Below are 20,092 nucleotides of genomic sequence, written 5' to 3' on the forward strand. Positions count from 1 at the left end.
TGGGCGAGCTGCCTTTTCTGAGGGATCAAGTTCTAGAGAATTTGCCGCCTGTCTTGCTCTTACATTTCCCTCAGTCACAGGGCACCAAGCTTATACGGGGCTTGGAATCACAAACCTGAAGGCCCTCAAATCTGCGTGTATTTCTGCTCTACGATTTTCAGAAAATTGAATCTGCCTCATACTTTTCTTCAAGTTAAATTCTACACAGCTAATAGTGGGAAAAACTTAGATCTGGCGGTTTGCCAGATGGTTTGTCTCACTGAATCTATGGAATAACCAAAAAAAAAACAAAAACAAAAACAAAAACAAAAAACAAACAAACAAACCTGTGACATGGGCAGGTGAGGGTGTGCTATCACCTTTTGACAGGCGACACAGGCTGTGATAGGAGGCAAGTTCCTAAAAGCAGATGAGATCTCTGGATATTTATGGCTAAACACTTTTCCTCAACATCCGGAGTCTCCAGAGTTGCATCCGAATTCACCTCAGCCAGCCTCTGGGTACAGAGGACGGGAACTAATGCCCTGTGTGTTCCGCTTGTTGCTCCCCGCAAGTCCCCGTGCCCCAAGGGGTGGAGGAGGGGTACAGCTGTGCCGGGTTAGGGGAGGAGATTGCTTCTGCAATCCGTGGCCTCCAGCCCCACACAAAAGCTCAGGTATGGAGGCTTGGCTGTCCCTGACCTTTTACACGCCCAGAGCCCAGCCGTGGGGAGGAGGGGACAGCGACACAAAAGGGTCTGCGGCGTGACCCGGCCTGCCTCAGCTACCTGCTGTTCGGCACAATGGGCCGGAGGCCTGGGCTGCCTTGGGAGGCCCGAGAAAAGGGCCGGGATAATGACAGGCTCAGCTACCGCTGCTCTCTTCAGAGGAGCGAGGGGAGGGAGGCGGCAAAACCCCGGGGATAATAAAGAAGTAACAAATGAGGAATGAAAGCTTATGGGAGACATCTTAACCCAGGGATGAAAAAACATCAACATCTGCGGGCTTTCTGCACCAGCGGGCCCAGGGCCTAATGAAAACCCTCGAAAAGCCATTCACGGGCGCAGAGGCGAAAAGGCTACATTTTTCTGTGGGGCACGGAGGGTTGGCCTTTCCCTTCTCCTTTGGTCTGCTGCTGAACCGAGCGCTAACGTCTGCCGTCGGCGTCATCAGGAGCGGGGCCACTGTCACCCCAGCTCTGCCAGGCGGGTGGGTTTCGGAGCAGGTTAGACGTCTGCACCCTGACTCAGGGAAGAAAAGCCGGAGGAATTAGAGAAAACGCTGTCGAACACGGGTCCCTTTTGACCAGGATCTTTCGGAGGGAGCCGGCACCCGGAGAAGTAATCCTCTTAGTGTGGGCTTATGTGTGTGTACAAAACAGGGAAATCGAATCTGAATGTCCTCACGGCGTCTGCTAAAATACCTAATGAAAGCACAAAGATTCCTCCGGGTTCTGATCGTCACTTTTCATTCAGGACGGAGAGGGGAGAGTGGCAGATGTTTGCTCATAAGGCTGATTCAAAGATTCAGACTGGAAGTTTGGGGTGGAGGAGGAGCTAACCCCATCTCCCCGTGAGGGGTGGCTGGTGGGACTTCGAGCTGAGCCGGGGTATCTGCCCCTGGGGATTTGGTGCGCCTCACCTCGTGGGCCTTGGAGGCACTACCGACGATTTTATTTCTTAAGTTTATGCTGCATATTCCGTTGGACCAGGTGTCCAGGGGCTTAGGGAAAGAAATTTCAGGTCCTTAGGGAAAGAAATCCTCAGAACACCCACATAGCCTCATCCTCACACACCGAGTGAGCCTACTCCCCAGCACCCACACACCCAGCTCACACACATGCACACCCAGAGGCAAGCCCGGAGGCAAACACCTGCTTCTTCCAGGTATAAATCCATACACATCCGCCTCAAATCCCCCGACCCCCACACCCAAGCCCTCACCCCACTCTCGACTCTCTGAGCTTTTGGGGACAGCGCCTTCCTATCTAGCTTCTCAACCCATGGCTTTTTACACCAAATCCTTCCATTACAATTTGGCTCTAAAATGAAATAAGATGTAAGTGGGATAAGTGAAATGGTTTGAGCTGGTTTGAGCCAGGCATGGTGGTGCACACCTGTAATCCCAGCACTCGGGAGGCTGAGGCAGGAGGATCATTGCAAGTTCGAGGCCAGCCTGGGCTACAAAGTGAGCTCAAGGCCAGCCTGAACTGCATAGCGAGACCCTGTCTCAAAAAAAAAAAAAAAAAAAAAAAAAAAAAAAAAGTGAAATGGTTTGGGGGTTGCCAAGGAGACTTTACCTCTTACAAAACAGAACAGTACATTTTTGCCTCCTTTCTTATTTTAGGGGCTACCTGAAGTTCAACACTGTTGTCTGCTGTTGGGTCGCAAAGGGAACAGAGCTGTCCATCTGTGGGCTGACCCTGTCGTCCTAAGATGCCAGAGCAAGTGGTGAGCTCCCAGGCCCTTGAAGTAAGTAAGCAGTGGTCTGAGGAGCATCTGTCATCTGTCACCATAAACTGGACAAGATTTCCGGGCTGGAGGCATGCTAATGTCTTTTGTGATCTTGTATTTCTGCCTACTAATTATGCACTAGCCACTCTGAGTCTGAAATAGATTATCTCATTAAATTTTCACAGCTCCGTGGTACAAACTCCCTTACTGTGCCCAAGCTGCAGATAAGGAAATGAGGTGGCGAAGTCTGCTGGAGTCTAAGTGACCTTCCGTCCCCTTCCGTTTGTGGTTTTTCTGGTTCCTCCCCATGCTCTGGCATCTGTCCTCCCCATTCCTTTGGGGAGGGGTCCCTAGCATCCCGTCCCTGCGGGGGAAGGTCCCACATCCGGCCGCCAGGCCCAGCACCATGGAGGTGGCTGGGTATCACACCTTGCCCAGGCAGGAACCCACTCCCGGACGTATAGATCCCGTTCCCAGCTACTTTAAGGCCCCGGTGGGCTCACTGAAGAGGGCGGCAGCCTCCTGACTTGACTTCCCCAGCTCCACCCCTCACTCTCCAGCCCCCTCTCTGCTGAGGTGGGAACACAGCCTCCCTGGAGAAATCCGACCTCTGACCCTTTTATGTCCACTGTGCCCCACCTTCTGAGGTGTAGGAGAGCCAGGGGCACAAGCGAGGACCTTTAGTGACCTTTGGTTTTTAACTTCCTGGGTCGATTCTAAGCTGTGTCCACACAGTCCTTGGTTCTGCTCTCCCCAGAGGGAACTGAGTTACTCTCTTAGTGATCCTGTTCCTGGGTGTGGGCTGGGCTTTGTGACTGCCCAGTGGAGACTAGAGAGCAATGCTGGGGTGTCACACCCTATGCTGGGTGACAGGGAGACAGTAGCTTGTGTTTTCTGCTCCTGTCTCTCTCTCTGCCTCCCTCTTCCTGCTTCCTCTGAAACTGCTTGCTCTGGGAGATCCAGCTGCCATGTTGGGAGGTAGCAATGGAGAGACCCTTGCCCTAAGAAACTGAGGTCAACAACCCCACGAGGGGGCTTCCTAGCCTATGGGCAGCCAGGTAAGTGCATGATGGGGGTGTGTGTGCTTCTTTCTCCTGCTTAGCCTTGGACTGATGGTAGCCAGGGCAGTCACCTCTTGCCAGAGCCATAGTACTAAACCCTGCCAGATTCCTGCCCCAAAGAAGCTATGAAATAACAAATGGTTGAGCAGCTACATTGGGGGATAATTTGTTACATGGCAGGAGGTAACTAATACACTCTCCAGTGGTATATCCACTGGGAGCTCTGAAGTCCTGTCCGGGAGGTCACTTCCCCAGTCTCACAAAGGACAAGTCATTTCCTGAAAGTTTTGAGTCAGTTCTGGAAATTAACTCACACATTTTGATTGCTTGTCAGGCGTTCTTTCCACCACGCCAAACACTCCCTCCCATTCCCCTCAAAGAAGCAAGAAGAACTGGACTTGGCAAACCTCTGCCTGCCAGGGAGCTCACTCAGCTCTGTATTCCTGGCCGTGTGGACAGAGCGGGGATCTGCGATGACACAGGGCTGGAAGGCAGGGCGGGCCGCGTAGGAGCTGCGGGAGACGGGGACAGCCCCGTCCGCCCCTCTGCCCAGGGCTTGTGTATTGGCTGCCGCACAAACTTGCCACCCACACGTAGAGCTTTTGAATCCCACCCCGCACTTAGCACCCAGAATCGGCGGTGTGAAGGAAGTGCAAGTTGCCTGTGTTTGTTTCCTTCTGGATGTAAGCGAAGTGTCTGAGAGAAGGGAACCCGATGTCCATGAAGTGGAGCTATTTCCATCTCTCCCTCGTGGGCGTGGCTGCCTCTCCTCTCGCCTTCCTCACGCTCTGGAAGACCCCGGGACCTCAGGGCTATGTGGCTGGGAACTGATAGCCCAGTTCTCTCAGCCCTTATCTCCACCCTGTCCCCCCAGGCCTGGTGCCCACTTGAAGCCCAGCTGCCTGCAGAGGGCACTGGCAGAGCCCCTGTTGCTGTCTTCCCCTGGAGCTGCACAGTCTGGCTGAGGCTCAGGCACCCGAGACGTTGCTGATCAGAACGACCTCATATCCCCGTGCTGCAGCTGGTGGGTTCTCTGGATGTGGCCTCCAGGCCCCGTCCACCTTGGGGTCGAGGCAGGGCTTGTCATCTTGCGGGCAGCCACACGGTCGCCTGGTCCCCCAGAGTCCAAGAAGGGGCCAGGAGTCTGCATTTTTATGACCTGTCCAGGGAATGCTGACATCTCAAGTTGACAACCATGCCTCTGCTGCCCCCCCCACTTCATAATTTAGAGCTTTTAAGATGTGTTTGATTAGTAGCGCATACCTGTAAGCCCAGGACTCTGAGGCTGAGGCAGGAAGCTCACTGAAAGTTTGGGGCTAGTCTGGGCTACATAGTGAGATCCTGTCTTAAAAAAAAACCCAAACTAACCCAAATCAAAACAAAGAACACTTGATTGGCCTGGTTTCCAGAAAATTCTGGGGACTGTCCAAAGCTACCTGTAATTCTCTGAACCTAAACCCTCAGCGGAGCTAGGCTGTCATTGGTCACGCAGGGGAGGACACAGCCCGGGGCCCGGGGGCCACTGAGGGAGGCGCTGCGTGGCTGAACCTCTGGCAGCATCTTTCTGCTGCATTGACGGGGCCACTTCCAGGGTTCCCCATTCACTGCTCCCCTGCCTAGAGGACAGCACTCCAGACCAGTCTGACAGTGTCCCTCCCTTTTCTCTGATGACAGACAGGTCCCCGGCCACTTCCGAGGCCTCAGTGGCCCCTGCTGTAGGGTGAGGTGGCCTGAGAGGGCCAGGGGTCCTTTCCAGCTCTGGGGCTTGGGGGTATGTGCTACACACGGGGTCTCTCCTGGGCCCCCTCGAGTGTGACCTCCTCGGTCCCTTCCCAGGAAGCAGAGAACAAAGCAAGGTGAGGCCCCTCGTTGTGTGACATCCAGCCAGGCTGTAGCAGCCAGGCTAAGGGAGAGGAGAGTGGGGGTTTTGGGGGGCACCATGGGTGTGGGGTGACATCTCTGCAGACGTCTGTTTCCTCTCACACCTGTTCACTTCCACACACCAAGGTCCCCGAGTGGGGTAGACAGTTCCTGGCTTTGTAGCTTTGCTTTGGGGTGGAGGGCACCCTGCTTCTCTCCAGTGTGTTTCCCCAGCTGCCTGCCCCCTCAGAGAGAACCTGCCCTGCATCCTGAGTGACCTCGGGCGAGGGTCCCCTGGCTCTGGGACTTCTGGTCCTGGGGCTAAAGCTGTTATCTCAACCCCACGCTGACTTCCACGGCCCGGGAGGACGGAGCCTGCAAACAGTAGCCCTGACACAGGTCCCCAGTAGCCACCAGAGCGGGAGACAGCGGCCAGGATGACAGACGACGTGGAGGGCCGGGGTGGGGCAAAGACCGACCCCTCCCCCAAACAGCCAGTGTCCAGAGGAGAGTATGATGACTATGTGACCGAGTAGGAGCTTTGAGTCCTGGCTGGTGACCCTGGGCCAGTCAGACCGTCTCTGGGCCTCAGTTTCCCTGTTGCGCAATGTCAGATGCACCGACTGACCACTGCCCCTGCCCTTTCTCGTGGACTGCATTCGTCAGACTCCTACAACAATCCGATTCCCTTCTCAGCGCCATCTCCTCGGGACCTCCCTGGGGGCCCCCTGAGAATCAACTGCTCCCCCGTAGGCTCCAACGGCGCCTGTCCCCGCTTTTCTTGCTCCAGACCTTCTCCCAGGCCACAGTGGCCAACCTGGCCTGGGGCCTGGAAGCCCTGGAGATGACCGCTCTTTCGCTCCTGGCCCTCACGTGGCCCCTGGCACACAGGCTCTCTGGGAATGAGTGAGGCGCAGACCTTCCCGAGGGTCGTTGTGCCTCAGTACTGCTCACTTCCTGTTCAGCACCCCTGAGGACAGGACTGGGGACTTGGTGCGTCTTCCCTGCTACTTGCTCCCTGAGGTGCATGGTGGGGACTCCTGCGGGGCTTCCAGGGTTGAATAGGATCTGTGTGTCCTGCTTGTCCAGACTGTTGGGCTCCAGGCATGGCTGAGCCTCAGAGGGACCTCAGAGCTCAGGCCATGGGCCCGATCCCCTGGCGAGGCCATCCATACTCGCTCGAAGCTTCCTGAGGGCGGCAGCCCAGGGCCAGTAGAGGCAGTGTGGGCTCTGGAGTCAGGCAGACCTGAGTTTGAATCTTGCCTCTGTTTCTCCCTCATGTTACCTTGGCAACGGCTTCCTCTTCTGCCTGGAAGGTTGCTGCCATGTTTACAGGGTGACATTTGCAGATCATTTGAGGCCCAGGTCTGCCCTCCCTCTTGGTGGAAGAGGGATCTGTCTTTTCTCCTGGGGGCACTGCAGAGGCACAGGAACTTCCTCCCCATTGTGTCCACATGCCCCATGAGGCTTCTGGGAGCTACCCAGCGCCCAGGGAGAGCTGGTGCACAGGAAGATGGGCTTGAGGGGCCCCAAGGAACCTGCTCCTGGGCCTTCTTTGATAGAGGCTGGGCACCTGGGTTCTGGGCACTCGGGTGTCTGTCCGACCATCTGTGTGATGCCACCTGCCTTGTCTGTAGCCAGGGGCCTGGCAAAAGTCTGGGAAGCCTTTCCCACACCGTGAACAGCCGCACAGACACGGAGCCCATCACAGGGTACTAGGCGCACCGTTCTCCTAAAGAAATGTTGAGAAATTAAGAGACCTGCACCCTCGCTTGCAAAAACTTTATTTTTTTAACAGCAGGGAAAAAATGGAGAGAAGGTTAAAAGGAAGGAAAAAGAAGACCGGAGCCAACAGCGCGGCGCCGTCAGCCAACTGAAGGGAAGGAGTGCGAAGCGGGGGTTTCCTTCCAAGGGTGCTGGCGGAGCCGGGAGGAGCTGCTGCCAGCCCTGCCGGCCTGCGGCCAAGGCCTCCCTGGGGCCAGAGCCTTGTGCCCTGGAGGCCCGCGTCTCCCAGTGGGCACAAGAGCCTGGCTCTTCCCGTCCCTGGCCGTGCTGGGGTCAGCGTGCTGGGGCCTGGCTGGGGCCCCTCTCCTGCTCCAAGGGACGGAGAGAAGGGAGGGGACAAGCCCCTGCTGGGCGTCTCATTCTGAGGCTTAACACACACAGTCCCTGGTGGTGACAGCGCCAGGGCTGGGGTGGGGCCGGGGGAGCCTGGGGGTGTCTCGGGGGGAGCTGGGGGCCGGGGCCTGGAGGGGGTGGTTCTTGCGCCCTGCTCCTCCCTGCAGAGCTGGCCCACTTTTCCTGGCTCCAGCCCTTATTTATTCCTCGGACCAGTGTCTCTTTCCCTTCCCTATTTCCTGCCTCTCTCAGCTGCCCTCCAGCCGGGTCCCAGCTGTCCGGCTTCCCCGGCCCCGCAGCTCCCTCTGCGGTGGTCACACTTCGCTCCCTGGTTGGCTGAGGAGCCCCGGCCGCTGGCACAGGCCCTGGGCACCTTCCTCAGGGTGCGGCGGGTCAGGAAGTCCTGCAAGCCGCGCAAGCCCGGAGCAGGAGGGAGGAGGGGTGGCACAGGCCCGCGCTCTGCCTGGGGGCCGACACCGCCTGCTCCTGGCAGCCACAGAGCCTGGCAAGTGGCTGGCGGTGGGACTGACCTCACCGCCTTCCCGCAGTGTAAAGGGACAAGCGGCTGCAGGGGACGGGCGGGCCGCACGCACCCTGGAGAGGAAAGGTCAGAGACCTTCTGGTACCTCCGGTACCAGCGCCTGTACTGCACAAATGGGGAAACTGAGGCCCAGAGAGGCGAGGGCGCTGGTCGAGAGGCGAGCCTGGCCTGGCTCCCAGCCCCGTGTGGATGGCCCTGCTTCCTGTCAAGCGAAGCCAGGCCTGCTCACGACCAAGGGACCAGAGGTGTGACTGGTGACCAGCTGTTGGTGAAGCGGGTACATTTTCTCAAAGGGAAACACCAGAAGTCTGGCGCAGTCGGCTGTGCCTCCCTGTGCCCGAGGTCCCTGTCCCTGGCTCCCTGAGCTCCACCAGAGGGGATGTTTCTGGTGGGGTCTCATCACTTCCGTGAGGAGTGAGACACTGGGACTCGGGTTAAGCACAGGGAATGCTTGGTGGAGGGAGGGAGGGAGGGTGAGCCTGTGCGGGGGAGGTGCTCCAGCGCCCCCGCCCACCCCCACATGCCTGGCACCTCCCCCCATGCAACCGAGCATCCCCGTCTGGACCACACGTTGTCATCAGCAGCAGAGCAAGTGACAAGAAGGCCACGTACAGTGGGCCCCGGAGCCACTGGGCAGGCTGTTTCCCTCCGGAGCCCGACGTTGGTGTGCAGCAGGGCGCGGTGGGAGGAGACCAGTGTGGGGCACAGGCCTCGGGCGGGATGCCTTCCTCTCTGTCCCTCTGTCCCTCCGTTCTCTGCTTCACTCCCGGGGGGACATCCGACCACCCGCAGCCTGGCACAGCTGGCCATTCCCACGCCTGTCCACGGCGGGACAGGAGAAAACAAGATAAAGCCTGGGCTGGGCTGTCGCTCTTCATTTTCCTGAAGGAACCCAGCGCCCTCCTGCGCAGAGCTGCGCTTTCCTGGGGGTCCGGGCCGGGCCCCTCTTAAGATGAAGACTGCTTTCTACCGTCACGACTCTGGTTGCTGGTTTTCCTCAAGCTAACAGCTGGTGTGCAGCTGGCTGTCTGCTGGCCGGGTTCTGGGCGGACGGACGGGACGCTCCACGGAAGCCATGGGGTCCCAGCCCCAGAACCACCAGCAGCCCCCCACCGCCCCCTCCTGACGCGCGTGCATGCCATGTGCATGCTGGCGGGTGAGTGACACGCACCACACTCGTGTGTGGTGACCGGGGGACCACCCAGTCCTGCAGCCCTGGCCCGCCACACGCAGGCTGGGCTCTCCCCAGGCACACGCTTGTTTGTCCTAGCACTCCGAAGGCCACGTGCTGCATGGCAGGAAGTGTGGGGTGCCTCCGCAGGCTCCGTTTGCACGGGGAGAGGAGGGAGACGGACTCTAGGGTGTGACAGAAGGTGACGTGGGGGCGGAACCATTACAGCCCGTCGAACTTCCCTGCGCAGGATGCTTCTGGAAACAGCCCCTGCCATGCCCTTCAGGGTCCCTCTCACAGGGCGGCTGAGTCCCCCCAACAGCTGCTGCCTGGACCTGGCTGTGACCTGCCACCCTCCTGCCCAAAGGCCATTTACCTTCACAGAAACACGGCTCCCCAGGCACACAGCCTGGGCAGCGGGGGCGGGGCGGCCCTGGTGTCCTCTGAGTCCGTCCTTCTACCCAGTGAGGAAGTGGAGATGTGCTCTGGGACCCCGTTATACCCCAGGGCCGCCTCCTTCTCAGCCACGTGGGGACGCCCGGGGCTGTGGCCTCATCTGGCGGCCAGCGGGTCCCCCAGGCCCCTTCTCCACGTCGTCCTCACCCTTTCATCTCAGGCAGCCCTGCGTGGGCACTGGGCCTCCGTGTCACACCGTGTCTTACTCGCTGAGACTTGTGGACAGGCAGAGAGAGGGGGGACTGAGGCTGAGTGTGAGTGGCAGGCCACGCTCTGGGGGCACAACATGACCCGGGAATTAGAGCGCAGTGTTTTAGGCCCAGTGCGCCCAGGTGGCGGGGGGCAGGAAGCCCTGTCGTGCATCCAGCTCTCCCGGCGTGGAGGCCACGGGTCGTGACGCCCCTTTACGGGGCAGCGGGAGAGGAAAGAAGCTGCCTCTGCAGTCTTCCTGCCACCACCCCTGGCTGGGAGAGCAGAGCAGGGTGTGCCCACCCAGCCTGGCCCCGGGGGGACTGAGGGCGGCAGTGGCTGCTCGGCTGACCGCCCTCCTCTGTGCCCGGAAGCCTGAGGGCACAAAGACTGGCGGCCTTCCCAGAAAACAGCTCGCTGCCTGCCTGTCCTGTCCTTGAGTGAGGCCAGCTCTGTCCCACGACAGGAGCCGGGCCGTGGGTGGCGGGCGGCAGGCCTTCCTCCTCCTCTGAGGCCTGGGAAGGCTTCCAAGCCAGTCCGCAGGCCCGGTCCCCAGGAGCCTATTCCCAGGCGCCTGTCCACAGCACCTAGGTTCCCCGGGGCTGCGTGTGGCTGCGTTCAGCTCCTGTGTCCTGAGAGCTCAAAGGAAGGACTTTGTTTTCAGGGAGGAGGACAGCGGGGGCCACCTCCCCCTCCTGGGAGAGGGGAGCTCCCAAATGGCCTCTCTCCAGGGTCCCTGGCCGGGCAGGGGTGCGGGTCTGGAGCCTGCCGGCTTGCGGCTTGCATGGGTTCTGTTGGCAGGGCTGCAGCCCCTGCCACGGAGCCGCGTGGGAGGGTAGCTCAGGGGGACTTTCTGTACCCACACTGCGGGCGCCTCGCTCCCCTGGGGGATGGAGGGAGGGCCCAGGCCTGCTGCAGGGGGAAGGCTGGCCTGCCAGGTGTGGCCGGAGAAGGCAGGAGAGCCGCCAGCAGGCACAGAGGCTTGAATCAGGCTGCCGAGGGGCCCTTGGGTTCTAGCTGGGCGGGGGGCGAAAGGAGAAGCAGTCTGTCCTGGAGGTAGCGCGGTGCGTGCCAGCAGGCAGGGCGCGGAGGTGGGCGGGAGGGGTCGTTTCTCCCTCCAAGCAGATCTGAGCACCGTACACTAAAGAAACAAAGCAAACAAAAGGGAAAGGGTGGTTTCTAGTTTCCGGTCTCACTCTGCCATAGCCTAGTGGGCAGCGACAGACTCATTGCTTTCGCCTGCAAAGTGGGTGTTAAAAGTGCACCCCATGCAGCAATCCCCGAGATGTCCCTGGAGCCCTGTGTGAGGCTTCCCCGCTGTGCGGTGCAGCAGGATGACGCTGCGGTGGCAGCCCCCTGGGCGCCCAGCAGGGGGCGCGCCGGCGCTTCCGAATCGGGTCCCGGCTGCAGAGGGCGGAGCGCGCCGTCCCCGCCAGTCCCTATCCTCGCCGGGGACCTCGCGACCCCGCGAGGCCGGGCCCCGCCCCCGGCGCTGGCGACTCTCGCCTGGCTGCCGGGAAGGGTGGGGCCGCCAGACGCAGCGAGCCGGGTGACCCAGGGTCCGGAAACTCTCCAAGACGGGACCTGGGCGCGCATCCGGCGGGGGCTGGGGCTGGCGGGGGACACAGGACGCTCCAAGGGCCTGTTTGTCCTGCGCCGGGATCACAGGCTGTGTGTCAGCTCTGAGCGTTAGCAGGAGATTTGCACCCTTGAAAATGCTTTTCCACCCCCAGCGCGCAGGAATTCTGGATTTATTAATTAGAAAAAGAAAAAAAGCTGTCAGGCAGGATGGCGCACACCTGTAATCCCAAGGGAAGAGAAGCTGAGGCAGGAGGATCGCTGCAAATTCAAGGCCAGCGCGGATTATGTAGCAAGACCCTGTCTCAAAAACAAAAATAAAGGGGGCTGGGGATTTAGCTCAGCGGCACAGCACCTGCCTAGCAAGTGGGAGGTCGTGAGTTTGATTCCCGGTACCGGAAAAAAAACAAAATAAAAACAAATCGTTGAAGAGTGCTTGTTAGGTGCTGGGAAAATTCTTCAAAAATTTAACTAGATAATGTTTATGCCTATTTCATAAATGAGAAAACCGAGCCCCAGAAGGTGAGAGTCACTTGCCCACAGTCATCTAAGTACTTGTGTTTGAAGTCTGGATCCAAACCCGGGCAGGGCTTGCTCATTCCATACTCCGAGCTCCTACCTTTCCTACACAGCAGGGACCATCGTTTTCTCATCTCTGCAGCAGGCCTGGTCTCTGGCAGGTACCCAACATACATGGTTTGATCGAAAACTATGGTATGTAAATTAAAAACTTTACGGCAGTAAATGACACACTGCCACGAGTCGCCCTCAGAACCTTCCCCTCACTTTGAACACACTTATCCCGAGTTCTTGTCACTTCCTACAGCAGTTCTGGAGTTCTCCTTCGTGGGGGTCTTTAGCTGTGCTGTCCTGGCTGCCTCGATGTCCTGAACTGATTCAGACGTTGTCCTTTCACGGTCACTTTGACTATGGGGAAGAGCCAGAAGTTACACGGTGCCAGATCTGGTGGACAAGGTGGCTGAGGACACAGCATCTTGCTTTTAGGAGCAGCCTCCGTTGGATGGCAGTCAGCAGCAGCAGTCACTGTATTTTTGATCACACCTTGTGAAGACCTTCAGGAAAGAGGACTTCCAGAACTGCTGCAGAAAGCAGCAAGGACGACGGTATAAACCTGTTGGGAACAGGGGGCAGGACTTTGAGAGGGACTCATGGCAGTGTGTCTTTTACTATAATAATTTTTAAATGGCAACTTTCACTGTATATTTTGATCACCCCTTATAGATGTGTTGGATGGAGCCGGCTGGCATTTTCTGGGTGTCTCTTTCCCACTGTAGGAGCCCCAAGTGGGCGCCTGGGCCCAGAGCGAGCTGCCTGGCCGGTGGGGTGCAGGAGGAACCGCCTGGTTTCTCCCAGCTGTGTCCCGGCCAGCAGCGGGGCAGGAGGACACCTGTTTCCTCTGCCCACTTCGGAGGAGCCCTCCCCGCTGGCCTTGTGGCGGTGACGTGCGGCTGGAAGCGCGGCCGACTCAGAGCCCCGAGAGGCTGAGTCACACGCGCTGGCCCACGTCCTCGAGCGCCATGAGTCTGTGTCATCGCCTCAAAGGGTGCCAGGGCTAGCAGGAGAGAGAGGAGGGGGCCTCCTGGGGGCGGCGGGCGGGGGACACCAGGTCCTCAGCTCAGCGCACACCCAGGGGTGCAGCTGGGGCCTCCTCAAGCAGGCGGACGCCGGCCTGCTCTCCCCTGCCGCGCCCGGCCGCTCTGCTCTTTGGACCTCCTGAAGCTGGCCGGGAGAGGACTGTCCCTTCCGCCATCAGGTCGACCCCGCCAGGGGCCGGGCTCAATAAACTCGCACCCACCTGGGGAAAGAAAAGGGGACCCACTCAGAAGCCTTGGTGGAGGAGAGCTGGTTGTGCAGGTGCTGGAAGAAAATGAGGAGCCCATGGGGAGGCAGCCTGTCAGCCCTCCCCCTTCCCTCTTCCTTCAGTCCCATCCTGGAGACTGAGCCACGTTTCCTGCCCATGTTAATTTTGAGACAGTGAGTTCCCCAGGCTGATCTGGAACTTGCCATCCTCCTGCCTCAGCCTCCCAGACTGCTGAGACCACAGGCCATCTCCACTAGGCCCGGATGGAGATGGTGCCTCTTTCCGGAACCCAGTGAGACCTGGGACCTGGGGGAGGTTCCCCGGCAGGAGCTGGGACCCCACAGGTGTCGTGGCCACATAAAGGGAGAAGCAGAGAAACTGGTTTCTGCCCCCTCCTCCGACAGCCCCCGGCCGTGGAGATGGGGCGGACGGAGCTCACTTCCCGTAGTCTGGTGGATCGTGGAGGCGTGGCTTCCGGGGGGTTCCTTTGTTCCCACCCCTTCCTTCCTGCCGCTGCTCCGGGGTCTACTTCCGGCCTCTGCTTCCGGTCCCCATTAGCCGGGCAGTTTCGCTCCGCCAGATCCTTCCGCCATGCTGTTCCTGCCTTGGAGCCGGCTGGGCGAGCGCGGACTGTAGCCATGAAGAAACCAAACCTCTCCTTTACCTTGTGGGGGTTGGGTTTGCGTCCCCACGTGGAGAAAGTTGGGGAACAGCCCCCGAAAGGCACAGGCCCCTCCAGAGATTCCCCAGCCCTCCGTTGGTCATGCAGGGCGCGCGGTCATGCCCTCCCTCTGTCCGGGGAGAAATCAGTTTTGTAGGACCGGCTGAGTCTGGTGTTTCTCAGACGATCGGGGACCCTCCGGTGCTCACCCCACACCAGGGCTCTGGTTACATCGTCACGCTGGTCTTCAAGGGCCGAAAGAGACTTGCGGTAGCAGGAAGGACCGACCCTCAGACCCTGCACTGTCCTGGTGCCCTAGAGGAAGGGCTCCACCCTACAGGGCTTTCGAGGCTGCCCTCCCTCTATCTTCCCCTCCCTCCTCTGCCCTTCCTCCCCACCCTCCTGATGTCTGGCGCTTACTTTTCCAGGCGCTGTGTTGTCCTGGTCCTTCTGGTCCTACTGAGTCTGCCGTCCAGCGCTTTGGCGTCCCGGGCACAATCTCTGTTGAATAGTCTAGCGATGGGAGGCTCCCTACCTTTAGGACAGTTGCTGTCCCTTATGCAGGATGTCTCTGTTCCCGTTCTTCCTGCTCTCATTCCCTGGGGCTCCCTGGATAAGCTCCTTTCCTGTGTCAAGGCCCTGAAAATGCGGGGAGATGAACAGCACGCCCAGCAAAGTGTCTCTCGCCAGTGTCCCCTGGTGGAGGGGGCGCTGGTTTTCCGGGAAGGTGAAGACGGAGAGATGGGAACCCAGGGTGCTCTCAGCTGCCGGCGCGGAGGTGCAGGCCGAGGGCTGCAGGCGGCGAGGGAGGGGGCTTCGGGTCTGTGTGCGGGGTGTGGGCTGCAGGTGCGCTGTGCTCTGGCCACCTGCCCAGGACAAGCCTGTGAGCCCTGGGCTTCTGCCTGATTCATAGCCTCCTCTCTTCCTCCCAAAGGGATCCCCTTTCTAGCCCTGGTGGCCCGACCCCTGCTTCTCCACGAATGTCACGTCGGCAGACAGCTGCAGGGAGCGCAGCGGCCGCGGTTGCCAGCTGGCCGTGCGTGGTGGCCGGGCGTGGGAGCCACCGCGGGGATGTGGCCGCGCTGCGGGCTGCTCCTCCATCAGCAGGAAGCCCGGCCGCAAACACTTGGACAGGAAGCCGCGCTCCGGCCAACTGAGGGCTCCGGTTTCTTCTGCGTCTGAGGGTTTGGCCCGGAGCAGAGGGAGGCGAGCCAGGTGCTGGGGCTGCCTGCTGAGGGCTGCGGCTCCCCTCGGGCTGGGATGTGGGTTCCAGGGTGTGAGCGGAAGAGCATCACCGGGGCGCAGGAGCTGCTTCCTGCGGGAGGGGCCGGGCCGCAGCCAAGTGAGTCCAGCACGCAGGCCACGCACGCGCTCAGTCCTGCGGGTAGCTGTCCCCGTCCCCGTCCCTAGGGAAGGGCGGCTCCTTTCAGGGAGGCCTCTTGCTTAACTCACCACAAACACAGAGCGTGCTCAGCCAGGGGCAAAGGCGCTTCTTCGCGCAGCACTGATAGTTCTTGGCCTTCAATTGTTTGCACGGTGGTCTTTTCTTTTTACTGGGAGGACCATGTTTACCTCCCCGCACTTCCAGGGTCTGGACACAGGAAGTGGGGCCACCCAACAGCTACTAGCCCCCCGCCCGCCCCCGCAGGGATTACAGAGCCCCTAAGCTTTCCCAAGCTTGACCTCTGCAATGCTAGGAAGAGGACTCAGGCTGCCTTCGTGGTATGAGTGCCTGTTCCCCGTGCCCTCTGGGGCTGGCGCCGGCCTCTGGCATCCTGGGCGTCTGCCAGCGCCGCACTTGGGGAGCTCTTGCCGGCTTTACTTTCTCCCCAGCACCCTCATTGCTCTTTACTTGTGCTTTTGAATAATCCAGATTTTATTGAAGCCATGGCCTCTGGTTTTGAAGCCAGACCAGGGGCTGGCAGCTTTTCCTGGAGAGGCGTGCATAGTCCATCGCTCAGGCTTTGTGGGGCACCTGCTCCACTTTGCTAAGGTGGTGCAAAGTCAGCCAAAGACAGCATGTGAACAAGTGGGTACGGCTGTGTTCCAATAAAACTTTATTCACAACCACACATGGAGTGTTAGCCCGTGGGCGTCCGGGAGGATGGTGCGCAAGGAAGCCACTTGATTAGACCCCTTTTCAGAATCCTTCTCGTGTCAAAGAGCAGAGGTGCCTTCCAGAGCTGTCGTTAGCTGGCAGGTGACTGTGTGGCTACTAATGAAGCCGATGTGATCCCCGGCTGATGCTTGCTTTTTTTTTCTTTTTTTTTTTGTCTTTTTGAGACAGGGTCTCGCTATGCAGTTCAGACTGGCCTTGCGCTCACTTTGTAGCCCAGGCTGGCCTCAAACTCACAATGATCCTCCTGCCTCAGCCTCCCGAGTGCTGGGATTACAGGCGTGTGCCACCACGCCCGGCTATCTCCAACAGCTTTCAATGGCTCAGCCAGGGGACTCCCGCTGGGCTTCAGGGTCCAGAGGATGCAGTCTCATGTGGCTTCTCCTGGTGCTCCTGGTGACAGTTGTGACTGTCGCCATTCTAAGTGCAGACACCAGTGCTGGTTGTTCTGGGTGACTCTCCCTCTGGCCCAGGACAATCTCATCTCCTGCCCATGGCCCGGCTACCAGGTTGGTGGTGCTCCCCGGGGTTCACTGAGCTGCCCCCACCTCCCTGCATATCAGAGCTTCTTTTCTGCTTAAGTGAGATTTTTCCTTTCCTTTTCTTTGTTTTTTTTTCAGCTAGTGTCTCACTTTGTAGACACCAGGCTGTCTTTGAACTTGTGACAGTCCTCCTGTCTCAGCCTCCCAGATGCTGGGATCACAGACATGCACCACCATACCCTGTTCTTTTTCTTTAAGGAGCAAGGTCTAAAAGTACAATTCTTCACAGAGGTCAGCAGGGCTCAAAATCTGAGATAAATACAATGAAATGTTTTTCTTAAAAATAAGGAAAAGACATTTGTTTTTGCTTAAACTGTGCCACGTACAACTTCTCTGTTGCATAATTCCTGTTCCATTTTGAAGCAGTGACGTGTAGTGGGTGGAGAACGGAGTGGGAAAATTCCCCTTTATTAGGAAGGGAAATCAGATCGTCTGGCTTGTAACATGCTCGCTGGGTCGTTCGGTACCTCCTCTCGGGCTGTGAGGGAGAAACCCTGTTGGGTTGAATTTTTCTGGGGCTTGGCTTGGTCATGACAAGGTACGGGGAGAGTGGGATTGGCTTCAGAAAACTCACATACTGAAACCTTAACTCGCTGCACATCCAGATGAGTGGATTCTGGCATTGTAAAATAATCCACAGCATTGAAAAGTGAATATGAGACACACTTACATGCGGTTAGATTTACCGAGGCGCAGCCTAGCATTTGAAGCAGACTTTCCGTGGCATGAAGCAGAACAGGGGTTTTCAAGTGCAGCGCTGATTAAGATTAGGTGTGGGTTCAAACAAGGTAGAAACAGTTTCTCTGTGCTGTCACCGGCTAAGTGAAGGTGCCGGGCTGATGTTACTTCCCTAGGATCAGAAACCCCTCTCTGCTCGTTTATTCATTCACGCCGTCGGCCAGCAAGTATTGATTCACACCAGTGAGGTGAGGGTTACAGCAGACGGGGCAGGGACAGACAGGGTCGCTGCTATGCTGCTACCTGCGTGACTTCGACTTCGTGGTCCAAGGCGGCGCCACCCCTGTGCTCCAGGCAACGGGAGGGAGGAAGGGATGAAGAGGAGGAAGGCACAGGATGCACCTGTGTGGCCCCAGATGAGGTGGTGCACACCTGTGATCCCAGCGCTCTAGGAGGCTGAGGCAGGAGGATCACAAGTTCCAGCCCAGCCCCGGAAACTTAGTGACTTAGCGAGACCCCCTACCTCAAAATAAAATATAAAGTATAAAAAGGGCTGGGATGTGGCTCAGTGCAGGGTTGCATGTACCTGTATGCCATTCCTGTTTTAGGCTGCATACTGTTCCATGGCATAGACTTACCACATTCATAAACTTAAACAGTTCCAATGCAGAAGTCAGAGGAGAATGAAACTAAGTAGAGGTGTCCAGGAAATCAGTTTCTACAGAATTCAAAGTCAGCCACAGAGTCAGAAATGGGCAGAACCTTAACAGCCATGCAGGGGCTGGGGTGGAGCTCAGTTGTAGACCACTTGCTAGCATCTGCGAGGTCCTGGGTTCAATCCCCAGCACTGCAAAAACAAAACGAAACAGAAAGCCAGTTGACTCAGTGTCTTGCTGCCCCTGTGGGATCTGAGCCACTGCACAGGGTGCTGGGCAGGATTAGGCTGGGAGGACCCGGGTTGTCCTACTCTGCACCTTTGGGGCCTTCTAGCCACCCCTATGCCTCAGAACTGGGCTTTGAGGTTGCCATGGAAACAGTTGCTCTTGGCAACAGTGGAAGTTGAATAGCCTTCCCACCTAGCTAATCTCAGTCTTGGAGGACCCTGTGGGGTCTGGTGTTACTTTTGGAGAACTATGTGTTAGCTTCCCAGCACCATGCAAAATCTGACGTAATCAACTTACAGAGCCTCTCCCTTTAGCGTTGGGGAGAAAAAGACAGGACGAGAAAGGGGCTCAAGTCTGCCATCCTTTTCGAGGTGCACCACCAATTCCCTGGAGACCTCCCAAAGATTCTCCACCTCCTGGTAGCACGCCTGTCCCAGGGACCCAGCCCTAAGCACTTGTTCCTTTGGGGACACAAGGCCCAACTGTAGTGCCACGTTTGTGTGATATTCTGGACCTCTTATCAGTTGGCCTCACTGTCAGCTGCATTTCTTTTTTTCTTTTTTTTTTTTTCGTCTTTTTGAGACAGGGTCTCACTATGCAGTTCAGGCTGGCCTTGAGCTCACTTTGGAGCCCATGCTGGTCTAGAACTCTCAATGATCCTCCTGCCTCAGCCTCCCGGATGCTGGGATTACAGGCGTGCGCCACCAACCCCAGTTGTCAGCTGCATTTCTTATTCACCATCAGAAAGAATGTATTAAAACTCGCCTTGGGTGTGGTGGCGCATGCCTATGATCCTAGCACTCAGGAGGCTGAGGCAGGAGGATTGCCGTGAGTTCGAGGCCAGCCTGGGCTACATTGTGCGACCCTTTCTCAAAAAACCAAAGTAATAAAGAATAAAAATAAAAAGACTGGAGTCCAGGGCCTTGTAGCTGGAGCGGCCCCTGTGTCACCGACTCAGGCAGAGGTGCAGAGAAGAGACCTGCTCGGGGAGCCCCTCTGGCATGCAGTGCCCCGTGTGCACATGGCCTGGCTGCCTGTGGTTCTCCTGCATTCGGGGCCTTGAAAGCCGACCACAGGAGCGGGTTCTCACGCATGCTGCTACCATCCAGGACGCTGGCATGCCGTCTCTCTGCTGGGCCCTCCTTCCTCCCAAGCTCCGCAGGCTCCCTGGCTTCGGGCTTCCTGTGGGTCCAGGTGCTGAGGCTGGAGCAGGTGACGGGGCGCCTCGAGAGTGTGCGGGATGGGGTGGGGCTGCACTCGCCTATTCTGGGATTCATCTGAAACAGGAAATCTGTGGGTCCCTGGTGGTCAGAAAACAACAGCTATCTACGACCATGCTAAATATAGTGTTCCAGGGGAGAGGCCCAAGAGGCTTTGTCCTGCCCACAATGCCGGGAGGCAGCAGGCGGTGGGGACAGGGATCGTGGAAGGTGGAGGACCCTGCCTGGGCGCTGTGTCCCCTCCTGGTATCTCTCAGAGGACAGGAGTGCGTCTGGATGGGCCAGGCTCACGGAGGATGAGGTGTGTCTAGCAGCCAGAGACCCCCCACTCCTGCCAAGTAAATGAACGATTTGGGTGACGCAGCCCCCCAGAAGGGACGACTTCCTCGCCTGCCAGACCTGGGCCGGGTGGACAGCTGTGGCCCTGCCCCGGACGGCACCCTGGTCTGAGGCTCCCTGCCTGTGGGTGCGGGTGCAGCTCTGCCTCCAAACTCTGGTGGAAAAGCAGCCCAGGACCCGGCGTGGAAGATGCTGAGCCCCGCGGGGGGCGGGGGAGGACACAGGTGTCACCGTGTGGGCTCCGTCCCGGCCCCTGTGCTCAGATGCCCGGGAGGCCACGTAGCGTGACAGCCGCACAGAACTGCACCTTGCTGAGCGTGGCCACAAACGTGATTTCCTCTAGGCTGGGACTCCTGTGCTGGCTCTGACGTCCGCTGGACGGTAGGGAGCAGGTCACGTCCTTCTTGCGGCATACCAGGCGGCTG

The 20,092-nt window shown here is 58.4% G+C and overlaps 2 long non-coding RNA genes across 5 annotated transcripts; both read right to left on the bottom strand.

Annotated features, from left to right (window-relative positions):
- Positions 1-8,871: 8,871 nt before the first annotated feature.
- LOC106148399 lies at positions 8,872-11,656 on the bottom strand. Its single transcript, XR_001233813.1, has 2 exons — positions 11,627-11,656; positions 8,872-10,968 (listed from the first exon to the last, which is right to left on the bottom strand). It is a non-coding gene; the product is annotated as an uncharacterized LOC106148399 (long non-coding RNA).
- A 171-nt stretch (positions 11,657-11,827) lies between these two features.
- LOC106148400 lies at positions 11,828-16,123 on the bottom strand. 4 transcript variants are annotated; one of them, XR_001233816.1, is made up of 3 exons: positions 14,309-16,123; positions 14,098-14,152; positions 11,828-13,857 (listed from the first exon to the last, which is right to left on the bottom strand). It is a non-coding gene; the product is annotated as an uncharacterized LOC106148400 (long non-coding RNA). The 4 variants fall into 4 exon arrangements; XR_001233817.1 differs by lacking the exon at positions 14,098-14,152 and having other exon boundaries at positions 14,309-16,122; XR_001233815.1 differs by having other exon boundaries at positions 11,828-14,152; positions 14,309-16,122.
- Between the last annotated feature and the right edge of the window lie 3,969 nt (positions 16,124-20,092).

This window comes from Chinchilla lanigera, unplaced genomic scaffold (genome assembly GCF_000276665.1).
Source record: "Chinchilla lanigera isolate Chin_1 unplaced genomic scaffold, ChiLan1.0 scaffold00019, whole genome shotgun sequence".
NCBI classification, from domain to species: domain Eukaryota; kingdom Metazoa; phylum Chordata; class Mammalia; order Rodentia; family Chinchillidae; genus Chinchilla; species Chinchilla lanigera.